The sequence below is a fragment of the Macaca thibetana genome, chromosome 18, assembly GCF_024542745.1.
Source record: "Macaca thibetana thibetana isolate TM-01 chromosome 18, ASM2454274v1, whole genome shotgun sequence".
NCBI lineage: Eukaryota > Metazoa > Chordata > Mammalia > Primates > Cercopithecidae > Macaca > Macaca thibetana.
The window spans coordinates 4636885-4660484 of NC_065595.1; the positions used below are offsets into that span (position 1 = coordinate 4636885).

At 42.7% G+C, this 23600-nt stretch overlaps 1 protein-coding gene across 1 annotated transcript in view; it reads left to right on the forward strand.

Moving 5' to 3' along the window:
• The first annotated feature begins 8984 nt into the window (after positions 1 to 8984).
• The window catches only part of PTGR3 (prostaglandin reductase 3), a 143327-nt gene continuing 128711 nt past the window's right edge, over positions 8985 to 23600 (forward strand). Inside the window, exon 1 of the mRNA XM_050767606.1 lies at positions 8985 to 8989. The gene's annotated coding sequence lies outside the window, so the exon portion shown is untranslated. The remainder of the gene's footprint in view (positions 8990 to 23600) is intronic.

Sequence of the window (23600 nt, forward strand, 5' to 3'; positions counted from 1 at the left end):
AGAGCCCAGCTCACTGCCTCGCAGTTGGAAATCTAACCTTTAATGTATTAATTTCTCTTGCTCAAAACAATTTAACCTCTGTCTTGGTTTTGTGATTGCTAAGTGTTCCAATTAAATGCCTCTTTCATTTTTTGTCCTGGAGGGCTTGATCCTACCCAAATTATGTAGCACACACCCCACCTCGCCACGAGGAGCACGCTGGGGCCCCTCGCGTGCCCACCATCCATCCATTATCTCTCTCATGAGTGCCTGTCACATTTTCAAAACACCTCCTTCTCCAAAAAGATTAATTAAAGTAGTTTTAAATGAGGCAGCATTGTCTGTGGAGGAGAGACGAATCATCCTAGCCCAGAAGAGAGAGGCGTCCAGGAGGAGAAAATATTCCTCTCCCGCCCCCACTTCTGAATCGATGTGATCAACAGGAGCCGGTGAGCAAAGGGTCACTCTGCCGTGGACCGGCTGTGTCAGGATGCAGCCCCTGCCAGCTCGAGTGAGGTGGGGAAATTAATCACAGCCACAAAAAGGCTCTGGACACTTGCTTTTTGAATTCTACCACCTGCTTCCAGGCAAAACAGGTCCAGTAAGAGGGAAGATTTGCTGAAGGATTCCCACACATGGGCGTGGGGCACCCAAGTCCTTGACAGTCAGCCCAGGCACATAAAAGCAACTGGGAATAAAATGAAGCAGCCAACACGCAGCCCATCACACAGGAGGCTCACTGCTGCTCCTGCTGGGGGGCACCCCCCTGCGGTCAAGGCCTGGGAGCAGGGAGCCCCGTCCTCTGAAGGGCCTCACTTCAAATTGCCCATTGTCTTGGTACCAATGAGTTTATAGTCTCCTGCGGTTCTTTCAGAAGCTTAGAAAGGGTGACAATTTGGAGCTGGGGTCGGGGGCCTTATCAACCTCTGGTCCAACTCAAGAGTGTGCCTATAGGAACAGCTCAAATTCATTTTGATGAAAACTATTTGCAATTAACCATTCTATGGCTTTAGAAGAGCTTCTCCAAGGCAGTCCATGATTGGAGACAAATATCTCTAGGAGGGCCACGTAGCTAGGGCACGCCCACTTCAAATTTGCATTCAAACAGTTGTTTACACATCCATTAATGCCATCCCATCCGCATGCCTGTGGTCAGTCCAGCGGCAAACCAGGGGTATAGGTTGGTGGGGGACTGAGACGGTCGGGCAGATTTGCCTGTCTCCTTCCTTTGGGAGCCAACAAATGGATGGTTTTGGTAAAAACAGAAATGCCATGCATAGAAGGTGCTGTAACAACCAGAGGTCAGCTAACTCATCGCTAGAAAAAATTTACACAAATCAGCAGGGTGCATTGACTCATGCCTATAATCCCAGCACTTTGGGAGGCCAAGGAGGGTGGATTACCTGAGGTCAGGAGTTTGAGACGAGGCTAGTCAACATGGCGAAACCCCATCTCTATTAAAAATGCAAAAAAAAAAAAAAAAAAAAAAAAAAAAGCTGGGTGTGGTGGCAGACACCTGTAATCCCAGCTACTTGGGAGGCTGAGGCAGGAGAATTGCTTGAATCCAGGAGGCGGAGATGACAGTGAGCCAAGATTGCACCACTGCACCCCAGCCTGGGCGACGGAGCAAGACTCTGTCTCAAAAAAAATTACCCAGCCTCAGGGATTTCTTCATAGCAGTTCAAACAGACCAGGACTGGGAGCGAGAGGCCGATCATCACTGGAGCTGGGGGGCAGGTAGCTGGGATTCACTGTACTGTTCTCTCTAGTCTTATATATGTGTGTGTGTGTGTGTATGTGTGTCTATATATATATATTTTATTTTTTCAGATGTAATCTCTCTCTGTCACCCAGGCTGGAGTGCGGTGGTACATTCTCAGCTCACTGCAACCTCCGCTTCCTGGGTTCAAGCAATTCTTATGCCTAATCTCCCAAGTAGCTGGGATTACAGGTGTGCACTACCACGCCCAGCTAATTTTTTGTATTTTTTTTTTTTTTTTTTTTTAGTGGAGACAGGTTTTCACCATGTTGGCCAGGCTGGTCTTGAACTCCCGACCTCAAATGATCTGCCGGCCTCAGTCTCCGAAAGCGCTGGGATTACAGGCACGAGCCACTGTGCCCGGCCATCTTACACATATTTAAATGTTCTATAAACATTTTTATAAATGGCTGAGAGTGGTCCCTCCTGAGCTTGAGCCTCTCTGTGGCCGTCTCTGTCTTGCTGTGAAGAACCCAAAGCCCCTCGCTGAGTTGTACAGGTCAGCACGGCAAGGAGGACTCATTATCCCACCATTAAGACTTTCCTTTTCCAAACAAGGAGCCCCAGGCATTGTCCTGGGACTCTCAGACGTAGATGAGTCAACGCACACGTGGCTCTTGCTGCCTGGGTCTCATCTTTCCAAGGAGGCTGGAAATGGATCCCACAGCCCCCTGCCTGGAGTCTCTTCAACAGATACATTTGCTGGGGTCATGAGGGGTCATAGGAGGTCCTATAAAAAGAAATCACGGCAGCAGGTTGAGTTTTCACCTGTCCTATCTAACATACTGCAGCACCTTTCTGTCTGATTACAAAAGCCTTGCTTTCTTTATTACAAACCCATAGATGCTTATTGCAGAAAGTAAAAACACAAACAGGACAAAAGAGGAGAGAATAAAACTCACCGTAATTTCACCCCATATTTTTTAAAAAATGAGAACAATTATATACAGATTTCCCACTAAATAATTCTCAGGTTAAAAAAAAAATTCCTCCATGTTTCTCCGAATTGGGTTAAAATGAGTTTGAAAATCTTAGCACCTCTCCTACTTGCAAAGAAATTTAAAAGGGAACTGGGACCATTTTGTTTTATTTATCTTTTTTTTAGAGTTCTCTTATTTTAAAAGCAAATGAAAATATATTTCGGGTTGCATGAGAATTTCTGAATGCTGGAATGAAGCAGATGCCTCTTCTCAAGGTTTCCATGACATGCCAGCCGGTGGTGCCATCCTAGGGGCCAGGTGGGGAGATTAGGAATGAAAATCAAGTCCTTATTTGTTATTTGTTACATGGCTCTGAAGAAGCTGCCTGACCTGTCTCCATCTCAGTTTCCCAGTATCCCCTTTGCTGGGCATGGTAATGACTAATCACAGTAGCAAAATTGCAATGTGGCAGATACTGCATAAATAAAGACTGAATTATAAATCTTTTGTAATGATTACTTGGCTAAGAGCTGCCCTCTGAAAATCATAAGCAGTCTTTCTAGTAATCCCTACCAGTGCCTTTCTCCTATACACATGTTTTGGAAGCTAAAACAATTGTGATTTTCCCCAGTAGGCTGGAACAATCAGACCTAGTTCTGAGTCTCTCATTTAGGCAATATTTTTGTCCCTTGTTAATATCCACTTTGCAGTATAAATAGTAATCAGTTTATTTTTCCCCTTCCTGGGGGGAGGAGCAGAGACGCTTGACCTTAAACCAAATTAAAGAAGAAACCTTTTCTTTCCTAGAAATAAGTCTTCCAGGTAACAATTATTTGCCTTATGTTTGAAACTCAGGGTCAGAGCCTAAACTGATGCTGTACTCAACCAGGTAATCCGGGAAAGACTGCTTTCTCTTTGGCAACCCTTGACTTGCACTATTTTCTTTTTTTTTTTTTTTTTTTTTTTTTTGTCTTTTCTCCAACAGGTTCGCAATTAGAGACATTTACACTGTTGCAAAACCTTCTTGACAATAATTTAAAATGCTTGACAGTGGAAGACAGAGATGTGCGAGTGAGGAAGAGTCTGGGAGGGGAACACAAACAGAAGCAGGAGCAAAAATGACTTTCGGGGTTGAGTGTAAGTAGATACTGCACTCTCCACTTTTGGCAATCACCTGATGCTTTGCATTTTGGCCTTTGGTATTGTGTTTCCTAGAGCCATTTTTATTGACACAAGGAAGCTGCAGCCCCACCTGTGCCAGGGGACGGGGTGACTGTAGCCCTCCACATGCATCCTAAGTCATTTCCCTTGGTGGTTACTGCTCCTCCATGTCACAGCTGCATGGCCTGGGCAAGGAAATGAACGGTGGCAAACTCATTGGTCGGGCTGTAATGTTATGCTCTTGCAGAGGATAACTGAGATGTATCTTCAGACCCAAAGGTAGATGTTGGAGTGAACTGGGAATGAAGGCAAAACCTCTCTGAGTTCAGGTATCCTTCTTCGTAGCCTATGCCTCCCTCATCCCACCCTTGTTTAAAAGAAATACGACCCCCACCTAGATTCCAGACAACTGAATAGGATTTCCATCTTGGCATGGACAGAGCACTCAGGCCTGCAGATTCCTGAGAGCCAAGGATGGGAAGGCAGGGAGCCTGGGAAGGACTGGAGGTGGCTGGGGCCAGGACTTGGTCTCCTCGCAGCCTTCCCAGCCTTAGGGCCTCATTGGACTCTCCTTCACCCAGTGCAGGAGGACCCACCTCGGACCCTGGTTTCTTCCATTCAAAGGCAGACTCCAAACTCAGGCTGGGCACAGCGGCTCGTGCCTGTAATCCCAGCACTTTGGGAGGCTGAGGTAGGCAGATCACTTGAGGTCAGGAGTTCAAGACCAGCTTGGGCAACATGGTGAAAGCCCGTCTCTACTAAAAATACAAAAATTAGCTGGGTGTGGTGGTGCATGCCTGTGATCTCAGCTACTTGGGAGACTGAAGCACGAGAATTGCTTGAGCCTGGGAGGTGGAGGTTGCAGTGAGCCGAGATCATGCCACTGCTCTCCAGCCTGAGCCACAAAGCGAGACTCTGTCACAAAACAAAACAAAACAAAACAAAAAACACAACAACACAACGCAAACTCAGGGCAGCATCAGAGGCCAGCAGTGCAGACCACTAGGGCCCCTCAGCCTCTGCTCTCTGCTCTGCAGCGCCTCTCCTGCTTCCGTAAGAACCGGATGTCAGTGTCTCCCAGGGACACCTTGCCCCAGACTTGCTTTTATGTCTTCACGATTGGCATGAATGATTCTGCTCTCTCTGAGGGTTGTTTATGTGTGGCAACATGGAATAAAACAAGATGGGACGTTGTTTTCTCCTCTATCTCAGATCATGTGAACATAAGCAACTCTACCTGTAATTCTCAGAGGAAATCTTTGCTTTAGAATGTATGCACGAATCAGCTTTCTGCTCAATTGAAACTTGAAAGGGTGGATCTCAAAGAAGACACATAAAAAAAGAGAGAGGAAACTGTTCATGTTGCTCTGTTGTTATTATTTTAAAAGCTCTTGATGCATAACCTTTTTAAAATTGTGTTTATTTTATGTTGATATGTAATATTTATTTTATTTGTATTTATGTGAATATTTATATAGCTATAATAAAATTATATCGATTTTTACTTTATTTTTACATCGTTCTCATCAATAGCCAGGGTCATACTATATCACTAAAACAACCAATATTCAAACATTATCCCTTCTGAATGATAGTTTTGCTCACTAGAAATTCACACAATCCTCTTGCCTATGTCCTGGTGTCACCAGAAAGGCCACCAGACACAACCATTGAAACTGAGCCCTCTGGACAACTGCTGTGACCATTTCAGCCAAGTGACTGCTCTTAGCCCATTCTGGGAAGCAGCACAGGACAGCCCTCCCCCAGCCCAGCTCTCCGGAATGTCTTGCAAAAGGCAAAAGGACAGCGGAGGTCATGTCACCATTCAGCAGTGCTTTGAGGTGGAGTCTGTCCTTGGGATCTTGAATGAACCAAAACAAATTTGGGGTCAACTCAGGGGCATTCTGGGGACACCCGCACAGTGGCTGCTGGGCCAGACACACTACGCCTGTGTCTCCTGGTCTGTGCGTAGCAGCTTGAGCGGATACAAGAGAGCTGGAGAAAAGTTAAGGCCTAAATAATAAAGAATAATTAGAAATTCTTGCCTCATGTAGCCACAGTTTTAGCATCTAATAATTATTGTTGCAAATGCAAATACTAGTCCCTGGGACTCCCTATGCATTTGAATCAATCTCTTAAAAACAATTGCCGCTCCAGATGAAAAACAATTTCTCAACAGCTGGAGAACATTTGCAGAAGGCAACTTTTAAAGAACAGAGAGAGGGAGAAAGACGGAGATAGACACAAAAGTAATCGTCAGCCTCCCTTGTCTAAAGAAGTGTGAAGTCTTCAGATGCTGCGTTATTAATTACTATACCTACAGCTATGCTCACCGCTAAGCCGCAGTTAGACTAGCAAGGAAAGGCAGAATAGCATTTTGTGTTGTCAGCACTGTTAATCAAAAATTACCCTGCCTTTTACTTTATTCAAAAACAGAGCTCTTTTTTTTTAAGAGTATCTTGTTACTGAGTTTTAAGGATAAAAAAATTGAAGGTTAAGATATCAAGGAGGTGCTCTTGAAAGAACTATATCTTGAATATAACATTTAGCATGGGCAAGCAAGGAAGACCTTTTTTCATTGTGCTGAATTGAAACATTCATTAGGCAGGATTATGGAGGAGAATGGGAAAAGGCGAAGGGAAGAGGGGGAGGGAGAGGGTGGAAGCACTAAGTCTTTCATTTGTGTATTTAGTTTGAAACTATGAATGTTTTGTGTCCAAAGCGCATACATGAATTATAACCAAGTCCTGACATTTTAGATTATATACCCATGGTTTATATTCTAATCTGTTTTATTTTGGCACAATTATTTAGATGCAAGTTTAATATGAAATATTGATTGGTAATGAGATCATCATAATGATAGTAATAATAGCTAGCACTTCGTAGCACACACCACACACCAGACATTATTTTCCATGCTTTGACTCATTTAATCCTCATAAACCTGAAGAGGTGAATATTATTATTATACCCATTTTACAGATGAGGACACTGCAGTACCCACAGTTTACACAACCTGCTCGAGGTTACGGGGCTAGTAAATGGTCAGTGTTCTTCAACCTGGACTTGCAACTGTAGTAATTGTGCTCTGCAATCAGCGAAAATAGGCTGCCGATATTAAATTATCCTCGAATGTACCATGTTCCTGGTTGAAACAGTAATGAACGAGTGGAAGTCACATACCCCAAAGACGTAATCCCCGGGGTTGCAGAAATGCTCAGAGCAGAGGGCAAGCTGGCAAGTGGCCACATCTACCTGTGACTAGCTAAGTGGACCTACAGATGGTGTGACTTAGTTTTACCCTCACAAAATGAGCAGGTGGCTTATGAAAAGATTTGTACAAAGAGTCTGGGACTTGAAGATGGTACTAATAATGCTCAGACTAGCAACAAGAAAAGCAGCCATGGTCCCGCTCTGTTCAGCTAAATCAATAAACAAAAACAAAGAAAATCTAACCCATCCTCCACTGTTAATGATAGACCCCACCTTGAGCTCATCTTACATATGAAGATATTAGTTAATGGTAGTAGGAAGCCATTAGAACTAACAAGACATTTTGCAACTAAGCATCCACAACATGAATGCAAACCTCTATAAACTGAAAGCAAAAATATTTTTGTACAATTAGTAAATAAAATAAATAGCTTAAAATATTTTGTCACTTATATATGATCATTTAATTTCTATGTAATGTATGTCTCACAACGCATTTAAATTATTAGCTTGTATACCTACTTTATGAAAGAGTAAACATGCATAGAGAGAGAGAAGTGCTCAAAAATCTTTCACTGATAGGATTATGCAATCAAAAAAGTTTGGAATCAAGCACACTGCTAGAGTTTAGTCCACCCCGTGGGGCCACTCTCAGGTAACCATGGTAACGTTAATCCGTGGCCAACTGTCTGGCAAAAGCTTAGCAACTCAACAGGGAGACAGGGAGGAGAAGGTGGACAGAGCCGGGCAGACCCGTGTCCACCCCGAGTGCACCCTGGCTCCTCACATCATCACAGGGCTGGCCTTGAGCATCTGGAGGCATCAGGTCCTCAGGTGGGGTGGCTGTCACTCCACGTCGGTGGAATGCTTTGTAGCTAAAGAAATACGCATAATTATCACCATGAGTTGATCCTATTAATGTATCGAAAGCTAAACGAGGGTCTAATAAATTGTCTGAGGTCACAGAATTTTCAACATGCAATCTTCAAAACCAAATTTACAAGGCAAGTTCTCATACTTTCAAAACTACCAAGAAAAAAAAATGGGTTATTTTATGAGCAAATGAAGTCCCAGAAATGTAACAGAATTTCATGTCAGAACAAAATGATTTTCAGAAACTGAGAAGCATATATTTGGATAATATTCTATGTAGAGAAAATATGAAAAGAGGATTCAAGAAGAAACTTGAAACGGCCACACACATACAATATACGATATTCGCCCACGTGTATTTTTCTTTCGAAAATGCATGATTTTGCACGGTTGATATTTTTCTTTTGCTTTATTCATAATGAGATGTGTAAAGTAGCAGAATTTCCAAGTTATCACTGCAAAGACCTTGAATCATACTTCATATCTCTCAAAAATTCGGTCAGGTGGATGTTTCCTACTAAGGATTTAAAGCTATTTCACTGGCTATGCATTTTGCATTTTATAAATCATTAACATGAACAAAGTAAGAACCCAAACAGAAATACCCATTTCATAAGTGTGAAGACAGTTAACCTTTAAACAGATGGGTAGTCCCAGACAGCTCTGGAAAATTAATAGAGCTTAAACCTAAGGTCTCAGAGCTGCAGAATACATCTTTGGAGACCATGTTTTTGAGATCATCATAAATCAACTTTTTCCTCATCAGTCCCTCCTGCGTACCCAGGCTCCTAGAACTGCCAGGTTATGAATATGTATATCAGGACACATCAACGGATCCAGTGCTCTGGTCTCAAAGGTTCTGACTGTGTGTTCCGTCCGCCGTCCATCCTCCCAGTTCATGAGTCTGGAAAGCCTCACCGTGGTGGGCCTGCAGCCTGGCGTGGCAGTGGCACTGGGAGACGCCACTCCACATTCCAGCTCAGAGCCTGAGCACCCTTCACGCCTGACTCCCTTGGAGGGACGCATCTCCATTTTTATTTGTAAACCTTTGCTTACTAAATCAGCGGTGTTACGGGGGATTGTTTTGTTGTGAAAGCACGGCGTTTTTCCATGGCCAAGTCAGTTCAGATCTTAAAAGAGGCACAGCGAGAGATGGGCAAGGCTCCAAGCCGGGAGAACTGGAGGGATGAGGTTGTTGTCTCCCAGGAGATGGCTGCCTAAGCACTCACAAAAGACGTGGCTGGGACGCCTGCAGAAAATTATACACACAGAAAGGAAGAAAATGACTAGCCAATGTTATCAACGTTATCATTTTCAACTATTTAAGTAGGTGTTTGGAGGCATTTTTTTAAGATTTGGGTGAAATTCTAAATGTGGCCACAAACCCTATAAGAATGTGGATGTAAATGGAATTAAAGCCAAAAGTTTGACCTTACTGAGCTGCCAGCCTCAGCTAGGCCAGTCCAGGGAGATTCTTTCATTGGCAACTGAGAAGACATTGGCCGTGGGAGAAATGTGGAATGGGATCAGGTCGTGTCTGGCCTTGAGACCTCCAGGGCCACTGCTCCGTGGGCAGTTGCAGAGCCAGCACACGGCTCTCTCTGCACAAACATTAAGCCAATCGGTGATGCTCACGTGTAGAGAAACTTCACATTCTTTCCCCCAACATGTTGAAAGGAAGAAAGGCATGACGGAATACGGTCTCGGTGTAGAGTCAAACCTGGAGGTGAATAATCCCACCAAGGACAACAAACAGCACTTTGTTCTTTCAACACAAGCCCCGCCCGAGAACATTTTGTCGCTTCCACTGAACAGGAGCCCTGGAAAGTTCATAATGGACACATTCGCAGCTACTTACTGTTAGAAAAGTTAATTGAGCAGCATTGTCGCAAATGTCAGGAAATTCAACAAGCCTGAAGAATTCAATACAGATATGAACAGAACACGGACGGCAGAGACCCAGGGGCACAGGTCACCACAGCCCAGGTTGTCTATGCACGCAACACAGCCGTGACAGGGCTGCACCCAGAGGGACAGGCTCAGGCTTCCAAGCAGTGAGACCCACTTCTAGGGAGTGTTCGGCAGCACGTCACACACATGCCATGAAGCTGTGGCCCTGTATCTTCTTTATTATTTTTATAGATACATCATTATTGAAGGGAGGCCGTTCCATTCTTTATGGACTGGGGCGTCCATCTGCTTCTCTCCTCCCTGTTCTGTGGGCAGTTCCCATCTTCCCGTGGCCCTGTTTGGAAAGAAAGGAACTGCGAGCTGTTTTACGAGGCAGGGAGGGCAGACGGGTCCACTCGCAGGGACAGGTACAGCCCTCCTGGAGCGGGAGACAGTCCGTCGAGGGCCACTTCCTGATGCAGGCACTGGGCTCGGAATGTGTGTTACATCCCCAGGAGTTCTGCATCATAAAAATCATAAAGAGTAACGTCCCATGTCTGGAAACAGAAACGATTCCTACGAGAATTTATGCGCTCAATGTAATTAATCTGCATGTTTGGGACATCTCATCACAGGCCTGTCTTCTTTGGCTAATTATTAAAGCCTGATTCAATGGACCTGCTCAGTTATAGTCCCAGATAAACAGCCCTTCTCCCCACCCACCCCCGAATTGTTTTACTTAAGGGTTTAGCAAATTCACCTGACAAAGAGTTAGGTTTCAACGTTGACCCTCATAATGTGATCTTTTCTCTTCCTGTTTTGTTTTCTTCCTTCTTAAAGAGATAGTCACCAGACGCAATTTCACTTTCTGTAGCCACAAGATTCAACAAGGCCTCGGCTGATCGCCCTTCAGTCCATCAGCGTTTCCCACCGCGTGGGAGAAACTTGACCACGTTCATTGTAGAAATCTATCTAACCAAGGGAGTTGTATGTAACAAGTATTTTCAGGCTTACTCTGTTTCCCAAACCTTTTATAATAGAAATTTTCACTATCACCTCCCTGGGCAAAAAAGTACAAAATCTGCATGTTTGTGTTTTAACTGCTAATAGATGCCACTTTGGCTTCTGACATGCCAGGGACCATGACTATCGCTGATGGTCACGGGACCACCTGTGTGACTCTCAGGGGAACCTGGTGCCAGTTACACAGTTTATAAATTAACAAGAAATGGAGGCTGATCTGAATGGGACTGATCTAGACTCTTTGGGAATTTTGTGCACTCAAAAAAGATCTAAAGATACTGCAGACACCATTCACCAGCGTCGCTTCACCCAGACTTTACACAAATGACCCAGCAGAGGTACCAGATGGACTTTCATCCTGCCATAGCTTGAGTGTCCCAAAGACAAAGCGATGTCTTTAGTAATTACAACACTGTTGCTCATTGTTTATTTTCTTCTTATGAGGCCATAAGGCCCAGCAGCACCTTAGAGCACCAAATGTTCACTCGTGGCTGCTCCTCAGACAGGCATGGTGAGAAGAGGCCGGGGCTACCTCAAGTTTCCAACCTTAGCAGGGAGAAAAGACCAAGAACCTCACAGGACAATGTGGATCCCACAGCTTTATGATGTTGTTAAAGTAAGTGATCAACCAGTCTTGAAACTGAAACTGGAAGATAGATAGCCTCTTGCACTTTCTTTATGAGCACTCTTTGTCGCCTTAATTCCATTGTCCTCTTCCCGCCTGCCTTGGCCCCACCTGCAGCCCCGTGTTGGGTTAACCTGGCTCCGACCTCGAAGGTTCTCTCATCTTCCCAGCAGCAGGCTGGACACTGGTTGGTTTTCTTTTAGACATCACGACAGATGCTGTAGGTCACCCACTCATTGGCCATCCCTGTGCCCCTCGGCCCCCACCCTTTTTCCTTCCTAACAGAAGAATTTTGTCCTCACTCCTGCAAGTGGCCCCATCCTTCAGGGGTGAGTCACAGTCCCCATCCCAAAGGGGGACTGTAATTATCCAAGCTGAGTGACTGGCTTAGGTCTGGACCTGCAGCATAATTCCGGCCAATAAGACCTGGAGGAGAAAGGACAGTTCGGGGAAAGTTTTTCTCATTCTGAAAAAGGACACAAGACTCTTCCTGGGATGTGCAATGGCTAGATGTCTGGCTGGCAGGATTCAGGGCAAAAAGAATCTGCTTCCAAGCTTGGAGTCAGGCTGCATTCGGATGTCCTGTGACTTGCACCTGAATGAGGCAGACGCTCAACTCTCCAGCTGTCTGGCGCCTCCAGCCCTCACTGTTTATGCACCACCAACCCTGCTGGGGACTGTCCCATCAGAGAGGGCAACTAGAGCACCTTTGGCCCCCACCCCATTCCCAGGCCGGGCCTGGCCCCAGGGCACAGCCAGAGGAGTTCAGTCCAGAGGGTACATATTGCCTTTAGTCCAATGTCCTGATGCCCATCCGGGCTGGCAAGTGACCCTCTAAAATCACGCGAATCGATGATCAGGGTGAAGGGGAATAGCTCTAAACACAACAGGGGAAAGACATTGGTTCAGCTATGTGACCTCAAAAGGAATATTCAATAATAAAGTTTTGAATTCCATTACTGAGTCACTGAATAATACGGTTAGCATTAAACAAAATGTTATTGTCTGCCTGTTTGTTCCATAAAATAAATATATATTTTATCTAATCCAAATTGCATCCGACTGCTGTAATTTGTGAGAGGTGTTGCAATGCTTTTCTCGCTATTATTTTTAATGTGTTTTCCTAGATAATGAACTCGGGCTTAGAATCACAGAAATTAGAGATTGAAGGGCACTCCCGGGTCAGCCGACACCAGGCTGCCAGACTCAGGATGGCCAGGCGCCCCCGCAGGGCACAGGCCGCAGAAGCAGGGCGCCAGGACGGGGGTGGGGAGAAGACTTTACTTGGCCATTTCTGGTTTGATAGCTCCAAGTTGGGGGTGCATCTCCTAGAGAAAGCTGTAGTTTGCAACCCCTTCCCCACACAATGAAGATCTTTATTGTTATTCTCAGATACAGTCTTCTTTTTATTTGGGGGTGAAGGACAGGAAGAATAAAACCCAAGCGCTCTAGCTCAGTCATCTGTCTACGGGTAACTCATTACAAACTACAGTAAAATGACCAAAAAGCATCCCTCTCCCCTGTGTAACGAGTCACACCCTGGCTTCCAAATCTCCCTCTTTTTTTTTTTTTGAGAAAATACAGCCTTTTATTTCATTTCTTAAGTAAATAAATATTTAAAATACAAAACAGAATCTTACATGGGTGAAGAGAGTAGGTGACATGTATTTTCTTGGAAGGTCTTGAGAAAAGAGCATGAGCTCAGAGGACAATAAATAGCACAAAAGGATAAAGCTGTGCACACTCCACACACTTCACAACTGGATGGAGCAACACGTCCGGAACGTGTAGACCCACAGCCCACTTAATGCCACCTCTGTGGCAAGGACGCTTAATGCCACCTCTGTGACTGTCCGTGAAGACTCTGGAGCCTTCAGAGCAAGGCCCTCCCTGCCATCAGTGCAGTGAGTGTGCAGTGAGACGGGACACGAGGTCCCAGGGAAAGGTGCACATGAGTGCTCATACACACACTCAAGCACATAACACACAAGTGTATACAAGGACATTACACACACGAGTATGCATGCAGGACTGCACACGCAAGGACACAACACACACACAAGTACATATACACAAGTGCACACACAATTACACAACACATGCATACACACGAGTAAACAACACACATGCACAGAAATGAGTGCACGCATCTAGGTACACACATGAGCACACAGCACACACAGGTACACATGTGCAAGTGCATACATGAACACGCAACACACATGCACACACAAGTATACGTGAGTACACACGTGCGCGTGCACACGCAAGTACACAACACACACACACAGCCGACATTCCAGTGGTGGGGCTCCGCTCCCACTCACCTCCTCACCTGGGAGTCACAGATCTCAGGAGGTGGCAGGGATCCCAGGGCAGAATCCGTCTCCTGGAGATGTGGCAGAGCCTCCTGCAACCACAGGAGAGGGAAATGTGGGCATGTGGCCTGAGGTTGATGGCATCAGGGAGGTGAGTGGGAGAAGGAGAAGCTCCAAGGAGATCACTGTGACAGGGATGTCCCCACAGGATGCCCTGCCCAGCACCTGCTCCGACGGCATGACGGCAGGAGCCCAGAGCTGCAGGGCCCGTGGTCATGAAGGGTGCCAGCTATGGGCAGACCCTCTGCAGGGTACTGGAGGGGTGAGAGGCCATATTAGCAGCTACTCCTTGAAGAGGCTGAAACAGGATGTCACCCTGGGCACGCTGTACACCCCGTAGCCTCCAGGACATGGGAGGGTGCGGCTCCTGGGGCCCGAGAGGTGGGGTGGTGTCTGCTCCCCTGGCCTGGGGCTGTGGTAATTTTTGCGTCAGGAGCATCTGTGGTGAATAACGACACAAACGTCACCTCAGCAGGAGGGAGTGAGAGAGGTGATGACTGTGAGTATCAGGTGGCCCCCAAGGAATTTTTCTAGAATCTTCTACACTGTGGGTCTCAAGCATTTGGGTCTCAGCACTCTTTTACATCTAACTACAGAGAACCCAAATAACTTCAGTTTGTGTGGATATAACTACTGACAGGCCGGGTGCAGTGACTCACGCCTGTAGTTCCAGCACTTTGGCAGGCTGAGGTGGGCAGATCACAAGGTCAGGAGTTCAAGACCAGCCTGGCCAATAGGGTGAAACCCCATCTCTACTAAAAATACAAAAATTAGCCAGGTATGGCGGCGCATGCCTGTAGTCCCAGCTACTCGGGAGGCTGAGGCAGGAGAATTGCTTGAACCCAGGAGGCAGAGGTTGTAGTGAGCCGAGATCACGCCACTGTACTCCAGCCTGGGTGATAGAGCAAGATTCCATCTCAAAAAACAAAATAAATTAAATTAAATAAAAAATAAAACAATGTTGATCTCACAGATCCCCTAAAAATCCCTTGGGGACCCCCAGAAACCCACCCCCCACCAGCAACTGTTCCTGAGAGCAGCTGGTCTACCCTGTCCAGTAGAATCGGGTTGTTGCTAATCGGTTAACCTGTGTGATCAGGAAAATGGCACATGGGTGACATTTGTATAAGTTCTGTGTTGACCTTTGAGCTGGGTTTGGAACAGTTAATGGAGAGGGATATTGGAGAAAGTGGTGTCGAGATCCAAGAGGTGAGATCCCAAATGCCCTCCAACAGCCACAGTGAAGAGCTGTCACTGTCTCCTTGAGGCACAGCAATGTCCCCCATGGCACTGCTTGCACAGCCTTAGGTGGGGTGGGAACTAGTATTTACTGAGCACTTACTAACCACTAATTGTTTCATATATGTATTTAATCCCTCAAACAACTCCAAGGTAGAATCTAAATGAAGGAACTAAGAGTTAGAGAGGCCAAGTACATAAGAAAAGTGCTGGCAGCCATGTTTTCAGGGTGGCAAAGGATTCTGCCCGTTCTCTCCGTTACCTGCTGCATGTCACCTGTCTGCCAGCAGCTCCTCTGGGCAGGGATTCAGCAGATTCGCAGCCTCGCCCTGTGTCCTGAGAGAGCTCCCGTTCAGATGAGGGCCATGGAACCAGGGAAGAGAATTGGTAAAATGAGGTCACTAGAGAGCATGTGGGGCAGACGGCGCTGGACGTAACAGGCAGTGAGGCCGCCGGGAGGAGACTGCCACGGTCCTGTCTTCAAGGAGCCCTGGGAGGTGGGCGTCCACCCCCACCCCAGCCAGGGTTACATAGCCAAGAGGAAGAGCGGCGCCTCCCCCAGCAGAATGGCCCACTCCCAGGCCCCCACACAGCACATCAGGAAGGCACACTAGGGTCCGAGCAGCTCCCCAACCCCTGTTACCACATTTCATCTCCAAGGAGAAGTCAGCACCATTCCTTAGGATGTGAAGCTTGATAAAAATAAATGCCCACACCAGTTTTCCTGGGAGACAGGAAGAACACTGAGCCCCTTCTTTGCAGAGCACCCTCTGGTGTTCCATCCTACAAGGAGTCCTGAGCTTGTGCAAACCACGGGAGAAAAGCGTGGCCCAATGTTAAACAAAGAAGTGTCCTTGGGGATCCCTGCTACCTTCTTGCACGTCCCATCTAAGGGCAGGATAACCAGGGTGGGGAGGTTCCTGCACACAAGGTCATGCCATTGCCATGGTGAGGAAGGGCCTGCACTGTCTCCCAGCACCTCCTCAACAGAAGCAAACCACAGAGCTGGCCTAACCATTGGATGGAGGCATTGAGATGCCAGCATCATGAAGGTAGAGGACCCGTCTCTAGAATCAGACACGCCCAACACTTCCTCCAGCCTCTGCACCTTCTTAGAATTTCAACCTCTCAGCGTCTCAGGTTCACCTACCATGAAACAGGAAAAATAAAGCTACTCCCCAGTTGTTGGGAAGAGCCAAAGAAATGATGTTCATGAAACATTAACTAAATACTGTGATGTTAACCAGCTGCTGGCTTCAACCGACAGCTTACTCTGTCAGACTCTCTGGTGACTTCCGCCTGGACAGCCCAAATAGTCCGTGTGTTGGTAAAAAGACACAGATGACACCAAAATACATTTTCTGCCACACTTTAAAAAATACCCTTTGAGTCTGGATCTAGTACATAATTGTGCAAAATTTCTTCATTCCTGTAACTTGGGCTTGATTTAGAAACACACACTTCCCTTCTCTTTGTCCTGTACGTACAAGGCCCAGCACACATATGTGCCAATGTTTGAAAATAAAGAAAGCTTTTGTGGCCCAGGGCTGTCAGATATTAAGGAAACTATATAACTTCCCTCTGATTTCTTTTTTTCTTCTTTCCGTTCCTTTTTTTTTTTTTTTTTTTTTTTCCTTGACGTTGCAAGAGTATTTGTCAGGTGCTAGGTAGAGAATAATGACAGTGTATAGAAGACATAGCCTGGGTGACCGTTCCTTTCTCGAGATGTGGATGGGTGCTTTTGAATTACAGAAAAAACTCCACTTTTTTAACTACTGAGTAAAAAGGGAAAAAATAACCACAACCCAGTGCTTTTACATTTCACATATGCTGTCTGGGTATGCAGTGCAGGGCACCGTGAATGAGTGCAGGATTTGGTATAAATCTTTTCCTATTTTGTGTTTCAGAAGGTATGCAATAGAAAACCCGTTCTAACAATAAATGCTAGTCACCTGAGGTCTATAGCTTGTTTTGTAGCTAAGAAAATAAAGCCTCCGCTCACCCTTGGCCAACTGAGTTACATTTTGTGCTATTATTAATGCATTGCAAGGCTTTTTCCATATCAATTTGAAATTATACATCTGGGAAATCCCAGTACAACGGCAGTCAACGCTTTGTTTCTCTGTGTGGCCCCTGCAATTACTAGAATGTGCAGCTATAATTTAGCTCAGGTAAAATTCAATCAGTCACCCTGAGCACAATGAAATCTCCATCTACAGAAAAAAAGAGAGAGGAGGAGGAAGAGGAGGAAGAGAAGGGAAGGGAAAGAGGGTAAGAAGGATAGAAAGAGGAAGATAAAGAAGTAGAAGGGGAAAAACCAGGAGGCGGAGGAGAAATAAAAGGAAAAACTGAAGAGGGGTTTCCTGCAAATGGCCCAGGGAGCCATAGGAGTTTCTACAACAAATTGATTAGAATATTTAAATTCTGGTTGTAATAGGAAATTTAGCTGAGGAGAAGCCGTGCTAAGCATTGGAATTAACATGAAACAGATTTAAATCTATTTTACAGCCTTCTTGGATTCGTTATAACATATAATATTCTTTGCATTAAAAATAGAAAGAGGAGAAGAAAGAAGGGAGATTTTGTTGGTGTGCTGAGTTTCACAGGGAGACGCCTGGAGATGGTGAGTAGGCCAACCTGAAAGGCACTGTCCAGTGGAAAAAACATTTATTGAGAGAAGTCAGCACATCATTTGCCTAACTTTAAAGTGGAATCCCACCATCAAAGAGCCTAGGTTCTTTAAAGAAAAAGTCTCTGATGGCTCTACTCATTTTTTTTATTTCTTTCTTTTATTGCACAACTTTTACAAGTTATATAGGAAAGACTGTGATTGTTAATCAAATATTTCTAGACTTTTGTTCCACAATCGTTTCATAGACGTCATTTAGCCAAGAGCAGATAATTTAGCAATAATTCACTTAGAGGTCAAGCATCTTCCTTCAGGCACTGATAGGCTGGTCCTTGTGTTATACACATTTTCAAGGCAATAATTTGATTTACTATAATATTTTACCAATATGTTTGTTTGCTTCTGGTCACGTGACCTTGTAAATTCACACCTTGATCTCTTCATTCTGCTCTAAATCCCCCAGTATAGATAAAATGTCTTTAAACTTTTTATTTTAAGATTCCCTTGCAGTTGTAAGAAATAATACAAAGGGATCGCATTTACCCTTGACCCGGTTCCTCCAACATCTTTCAAAACTACAGTACAACACCACCCCAGGATGTTGACCCAGACACAGGCAAGATACTGAACACTCCGGCCCCACAGGATCGCCCCTCTCTCCTTCTCATCCGTCCTCTGGCTGCCACTCCATCTTTAGCCCCTGCAAACCACTAATCTGTTCTCTATTTCCGTAATTTTGCATTTCAATGATGTTACACAAAAGTGCTCTTTTCCACCCAGCATAAATCCCTGAAGATCCATCCAAGGTATTACACACATTGGTAATCCACTCCTTCCTATTAGTGGAGTAGAGTTCCACAGCATGGATATACCAGAGTTTGCCTAACCATTCGCTGATGAAGGACATCTAGGTTGTTTCTAGCTTAGGCCTATTACAAATAAACTGCTGGCTGGGCACGGTGACTCACACCTGTAATCCCAGCACTTTAGGAGGCCAAGGCAGGTGAATCACTTGAGGTCAGAAGTTTGAGGCCAGCCTGGCCAACATGGTGAAACCTCATCTCTACTTAAAAAAAAAAAAAAAAATACAAAAATTAGCTAGGCATAGTGGTGTGCACCTGTAGTCCCTGCTACTGGGGAGGCTGAGGCATGAGTATTGCTTGTACCTTAGAAGCAGAGGTTGTAGTGACCTGAGATCACACCACTGTACTCCAGCCTGGGTGACAGAGAGAAACTCTGTCTCAAAAAAATGAAAATAAAAATAAGTAAAAAATAAAACTCTTGTATACAGTCATACATAGATTTTTATGTGGGCATATGATTTTATTTATCTGGGAAAAGTGCCTGGGAGTGAAATTATTGGGTCGTACGGTAGTTGCAGGGTTAGTTTTTTAAGAAACTGTCAAACTGTTTCACAAAATGGCTATACCATTTTACATTTCACAAGAGAAGTTTGAGTGACTCAGTTTCTCCTCATTCTCACCAGGCCTTGGTGTTGTCATTATTTTTTATTTTAGCCATTCAGATAGATGTATAATATCTCATTGTGATTTTAATTTGCATTCCCCTAATGGCTAATGATATTGAACATATTTTTATGTAAGCACATAAAAAGATGTTTGCCATCTGTATGTCCTGTGAGATGAAATGTCTCTCTACGTCTTTTGTGAATTTTCTAATTGGATTGTTTGCTCTTTTACTGTTAGATTTTGAAAACTTCTTATATATTCTAGATACTAATCATTTTTAGATACGTAGTTTGCAAATACATTCTCAATTTCTATACATTGTCTTGTCATCCTCCTGACAAGGTCCATCATGGAGCAGAAGATTTTTATTTTTATGAAATCCGATTTATCAAACTTTTATTTTGTGGCTCGTACTTTTGGTCTAGAATCTAAGGACTCTTTAGATGGCCCTAGGTTAGAAAATTTTCTCTATGTTTTCTGTAAAACTTTTACAGTTTTACATTTTACCATCTTGTATCCATTTGGCATTAATTTTTGTATAGGATATGAGGTTTAGGTTGCAGGGTTGGTTTTTTGTTTTGTTTTGGACACAGGAATGTCAAATTACTCCAGCACCATTTGTTATAAAAAAAGCTGTCTTCCTTCCATTAAATTGCTTTTGCACCTTTTTCAAAAGTAAGTTGTTTGTATTTGTGTGAGGTCTATATCTGGATTATCTATTCTTTTGCACTGATCTACACAGCTAGCCTTCTACCAATGCCATGCGGTCTTGATTACTGTAGTTACATAATAAGTCTGAAATTCAAGAGACTGCTCCCATTTTAACCTCCTTTTTGAAAATTACTTTAGCTATTTTAGTTCCCTTGTATTTCAATATAATTTTACAATAATCTTGTATATGTCTACAAAAAACCTTGCTGGAATTTTGAAAGGAATTGTGTTAAATCTTTACGTCTATTAATATTTAGGGAGAAACGATATTTTCAAAATGCTGAATCTTCCGATTCATGAACTCAGTGTGACCCTTCATTTATTTAAATATTCTTTGATTCTTTCATCAGGATTTTGCATATGCATTCTATATATGTTTTGTTAGATTTACACTTAAATATTTCATTTTAAGGGGTGGTTGGAAATGGTACTTGTTGTATTTTTAATGTCAGTTTCAATGTGTTCATTGCCAGTATATAGAAGTTTTTATATATTTACCTTGTATATTGTCACCTTGCTTGTTTATTAGTTCTAGGAGTTTTTTGAAAGATTCCTTGGGATTGTCTATACAGACCTCCATGTTATCTAATAGGGAGAATTGTACCATTCTCATCCTGATCTATATGCCTTTTATTTTATTTTCTTGCCTTATTACACTGACTCAAATTTCCAGCATAATGTTGAATAAGAGTAATAAGAACAGACATCTTTGCTTTTTTTCCAATCTTAGGGAAAAAGCATTCAGTATTTCACTACTAAATATAATGTTAGCTGGAGGATTTGTGCAGATGCCCTTTATCAAGTTGAAAAGTTGCCATCTATTTATGTTTCTCTGAGGTTTGTTTTTAACATGAATGGATGTTGAATTTTGTTAAGTGATTTTTCTGTATTGATTGACATGAGTATGTGATTTCTTTAGCCTGTTAAAATAATTAATTACATTAATTGATTTTTGAATATTGAGCTAGCTTATATCCCTGAAATAAACCCTATTTGGTCAGGGTGTATAATTTTCCATACATTGCTGAATTTTATTTGCTAATTTTTTTGTAAAGAATTCTTGCACCTATATTCATGAAGGACACTGACTTATAGTTTTCTTTTTTTGTACTGTCTACTGTTGGCATCAAAGTAATACTCACTTCATAAAGCATTAGAAAATGTTTCCTTCCTCTTTTATTTTCTAGAATAGATTGTGTAAATGTGACAATAATTCTCTAAGCATTGAGTGGAAATCTCCAGTGAAACCATCTGGGCTTGGAGATTTAATTTATGACAAATTTTAAACTATGAATTAAATTTCCTTAATAGATATAGAGCTATTCCTTGTATTCATTTTTATATTAGATGTGTTGTGACATTTTATGTTTTTCAAAGAATTAGTTCATTTAATCTAAGTTGCCAAATTTATGGACATATAATTGTTCCCAGAATTATTTTATCATTTTTAAATGCCAGTGAGGTTTGTAAGACCCTATTTTCATTCTCAGTATCAGTAACTTTTGTTTTTCTCTTTTTTTTTTTTCTTTGCCAGCCTTGCTAAAGGTTTGTCAATTTGATTGGTCTGTTCAAAAAAACAGCTTTTTGTTTCTTTGATTTTTCTCTATTGTTTTTCTGTTTTCAATTTTATTGACTTCTGCTCTTATTTCCTTCCTTCTGCTTGCTTTGCATTTATTTTACCCTTTTTCTAGATTTTTAAGGTGGGAGCTTATATTATTGATTTGACACTTTTCTTATCATACTGATATAGCCACTACTCCTTTTCTTTGATTAACATTTGCATGACGTATCTTTTTCTATCCATTCAATTGTGCTATATTGTTATATTTAAAGTAAGTTTCTTGTTGAAAGCTTATAGTTATGTCATACTTTCTAATTTGTTCCACCAATCTCTGTCTTTTAATTGATGTATTTAGGCAATTTACATTTAATGTAATCATTGATATGTTAGGTCTCATGTCTGACTTTTTTTTCCCTGCTTGTTCTTGTTGTTCTTTTTGTTTCTCTGTGTTCTTTTTCATGCCTTCCTGTGGATTACTTGAACATTTTTTAGAATTTGATTTTAATTTATCTGTAATCTTTCTTACAATAGACAGTGTAATACTGTCTATTGGTTTCATCATTTTACTAATTTAAATGAAATATAAATTATATATTTTTTTACATTCCTTACTTTCCCCTGATTATAATTATCTTTAATATATCCTTTTCTTATATTTAGAACTTTATCAGACAGTGATTTGATTTTTGTTTCAACCATTAAACACGATTTAGAAAAGTCAAGAGGAGAAACAAATTCCATTATATTTACCCATATTTTTGCTTACCTTGCTCTTCTTTGTTTTATGATGGTCCAAGATTCCCTTTTATCATTTCCCTTCTCTTAAGAGAACTCCTTTAGCCGTTCTTTTTGAGTAGGTCTGCTGGAGACAAATTATTTTAGTTTTCATTCATCTGACACTGTTTAGATTTCCTCTTTATTTCTGAAGAATATTTTAACTGAATATATGATTCTGGGTTGACAGTTCTTTTCCTTCAGCACTTGAAAAACATTCCATGGGTTCTCATTAAAAAAAAATCCAAAGTCATCAAAATTATTTCTTTCCTCTAGGTAAGGTCCACTTTTTTATTGTTGCCTTCATTTTTTTTTAATCTTTAGTTTTTAGAAATTTGATGATGCTATATCTTGGTGTAAATTTACTTGGGTTTATTCTGCTTGAGGTTCATGCAGCTTCTGGAATTTGTAGGTTTATGTATTTTATATCTATTTTGTCATCTTTTGCTAGAGAAGATAAGTTATTGTAAAGTTTTCTGTTTTGTTCTGTTGCTCTTCTCCTGGCCCTATAGCAAAAGGGCTTTCTGTCTGTGCCAACTGGCATTTCTGGGTTGTCAGCTTTTTCAGCTCCATGTCTAGTATATATGAGGCAAAAAGAAAACCCACAGAATGTACCATTGTGTCATTCCTCGGGTCCTAACATCTCTGGGCATCTACTTCCTTCTCTCTATTATTCAGAGTCTCCTTATATTTGTTTCCTATATAATGACTAGGGACTTTAGTTTACTTAGTGGAAGGAAAAGGGTGTCTACTCTGCCTCAAAATGAAAACAGCCACCAAAACATATATAAATCCGTTTGAAAAGTTTAGCCAAGCTCAAGTGTAATGTGCACATCTGTATCCCCATTTCCTTAAACAAGAAGGAAAAAAGCCACGTGGAAATGAGTGTATCTAGAGAAGGTTTTCTATCCAGAAACACTCAGAATCAATTAAGAGTCCAGGTTCCCATGCAGTAACAGGTCCGAAGCACCCACCAGTACAAGGAGTTGAAGCCATTCTCATTTCAGGAGCTGAAATTGAGCTCTCCCGGTCACAAACAGGGGCTGTTGAAAACTCACTTATGTAGAGAGCATCACAGGTGCAAGGGTGGGAAGAAGTGGGGAAAGCACCTGGACCACACGTCAAGAATAAAGAGAAAATCTTACACTTACTAGAAACAAAGATTACACGCAATTAGAATAATCACAGATTTCAAATCAGGTATAAAAAATGCCAGCACACGATGAAGTAATATCATCGGAATGTTAAAGAAAATACACTATCAATTTACAATTCTGTATCCAGACACATGATCACTCGATAATGTAGAATAAAGAAATTTCCAGACTTAGGAAAATGGAGAATTTACTAATTAAGAACCCTCCCTTGGAGGGAAGAAAGAACTACCAAAAAT